Consider the following 2,717-nt stretch of genomic DNA (forward strand, 5'->3'; position numbering starts at 1 on the left):
TAATAATTTGGAGCTCATCGGAAGTAGCCAATCAAATCGATTTAAATTCCAACGAGAAACCACGCCACAACACGAAAATTCACTCGAAAGCACAATATAATACTGTATTCTTTTTTTTGCTGGGGCATGGCCTCCGGCGGGGACCGGCCAGGTTCGAGTGAGATGGTGGCACAGCCGGCGACATCAGTCAATGGGCGCCCCATTCAGAAGTGGTAGCGGTGGTGGCAGTCTGCGACAGCAGAAACAGCGGCAGCAGGGAGAAGCGCACACAGTGATGGGGACAACTGGGTTCAAATTGCCAAATGAAAAGTGATTTTGAATTGACCAATCATATTGACAATACGGATAACTAACCGGTCGTCGGAATGTCGTCGGAATTTTTATGGTGCTAAATGTAATACTACAGACTGTACAAGTAACCGACAAATTTTACTTATTGCCAACACTGTCCCACAATTTGTGCCAGCGCACTACGTACTGTACGTACTATTATTAATAATACTACGTACTTCGAAGTATTGTTTATATTAATAGTTATACTTGTACTACGTATTATTAATAATAGTACTACTGTAGTGTCAGATTAATTGAGTTTTTGGATTATCATTTTTAAGACATTCCTCCGCAAGGGCCGATACTAGAACCACACGTTATGGAACTGCTTCGCCAATTGTAACGCGCCTGCTCCACCAGGGGCGGTGTGTAATCTTCGGTTTTTACTTCGCTCAACGCTTCACACCTCGTGCTTCGACCGATCTTCTTCGAAGTTCGGTCCTCGTCTTCGTACGCGGCCCTTGTTATCCGGATTCCCCAGGGGAGGGACGGTACTGTAGTGTCAGACAAGCGACGGATGGAGCACTAATTTCTTGACATGTCATAAAACTACAACTGTACATAGTTTCTTCGACATGTCATAAAACTACAACTGTACGTACATACATGTACCAGTAGTAACATACCTCGAAAAACCAAAAACACTACCTCACGGGAGTCAAGCGCGGCAAAAACACTCTTCGTGCCAGAAGTTTTTCCGAGTTCGGGTGTGCGTTGGCTGTCAAGGTTCGCGAATTCGTCGACAGCCAGACAACTAAGTGGTATTATACTTGGAGTACAGTACAGTATTACGTACGAGTCGGACGCTTATACGAGTCAGACACCTCTAACATTTGATAACATTTGGCCACTCGCAGAAAACGTATTTACACGGGTTTCATAGAGGTGCTTTTGAGAGGTCATGCATGACCAATCAACCTTACGTGAATCGACGTCATAATAACGTACTAACCTTAGTTTTGGGCTAAGAATTCCTCTAACTAACTACAGTAACCAGCAAAATAGCCAACAGGTATTTACTAAGAGTGCAAGGCTACAATGGTATTTGTGAATTGTTCGGATGGAGTGCCAACGGAATCGACGAAACACGATTAATTGACGACGTGACTGAGTTAGAGAAGACATACATTATCGAACTAAGATATGGTGCTAACTTGATATCACAGCTAAATGTGCCCACGTTCTTGCTAAGTTACATGTACTGATGGATTTGTCGCATCGACCCCATTCTGGATTAGAAATGCTCTTCCGAAGAGCATTTCTAATCCAGAATGATCTACTCATGTACGAAGAGCCTAATCTCACAATTATTCACACCAAGTTACAAGTGTGTATACATACATAAACCAGAACGAAGTGCAACACTGTGGACGATATGCGTGTACCGGAATACGACGGTGTTCACCCACACCCTTTCCTTCGTCCACCCGACGTGGCTTCATTTCTGGCGCGCGTGATCGCCCAAGTTGTGCACGTCGAAACGCGAACGTTGGCCAATATGAGACAAACATAATAGACTTCGTGGCATATAATCATCATCATGTTTGTATGTTCCTTTGTATTTTTATAATACAAGCAAAAGTGCTTTGAGTTTTGTAAACCTGTATAATTTTGTTTTCGTTTAAAATCAATACTTTCTGAGGTTGGACGTGAACTAACATATAACATGATATTGAAAATTGTATGTCTGGATAAAAAAGGAAAATTCAGTGTCTCATAGCGCTTTATGCGGATTCGGATACGACACATGGGTGTTTACGCAAGTCAGCCAATCGTGAATGAACGATATATTCATGCATACAGTGCTGGCCAGTAGGATCCAGCCACCCCGTTTATCTGGGATTAATTTTGTCCAATAAAACGTAGAGACATGCGGAATACACCATTCTCTCCGTTTTAATTGGTTGTTTAATGGGTCCGTTACAACAGCTTGATCCGATAAAAACTGCACTTTATTTTGTCCAAAAACCATTTTGAGGGGTGGTCAATAGGATCCCAACCACTTCAGAAATCACAGGTTTCAAGGTGCAGTACGATGTTAAGTACACTCAAAACACTTGCTAGTACTTTGTGTTGGACCCCTTTGCCTCTGAACTAATCTACAACGACGTGGCATCGATGCAATGAGCTTGGCAAGGTAGTCTTGATCGATGGAGGACCAGGCCCGCTGAATTGCCAGTCCAAGGTCACACACACTGCCGTTCTGCTTCCCACTCACATTCACATACTGCACCATCATGCCCCAGACGTTTTCGATCGCGTTGAGGTCTGGGAACAGCACAGAGTGCTCAAATAAGTTGATGTTTTGCTCGTCCAAAAATGCCAACAAAGTTTTGGAACGGTGAATGGCGACCCCATCTTGCGTATATTACACGTTCGAACGG

Source organism: Aphanomyces astaci, assembly GCF_000520075.1.
Source record: "Aphanomyces astaci strain APO3 unplaced genomic scaffold supercont1.35, whole genome shotgun sequence".
In the NCBI taxonomy this organism is placed as follows: domain Eukaryota; phylum Oomycota; class Saprolegniomycetes; order Saprolegniales; family Verrucalvaceae; genus Aphanomyces; species Aphanomyces astaci.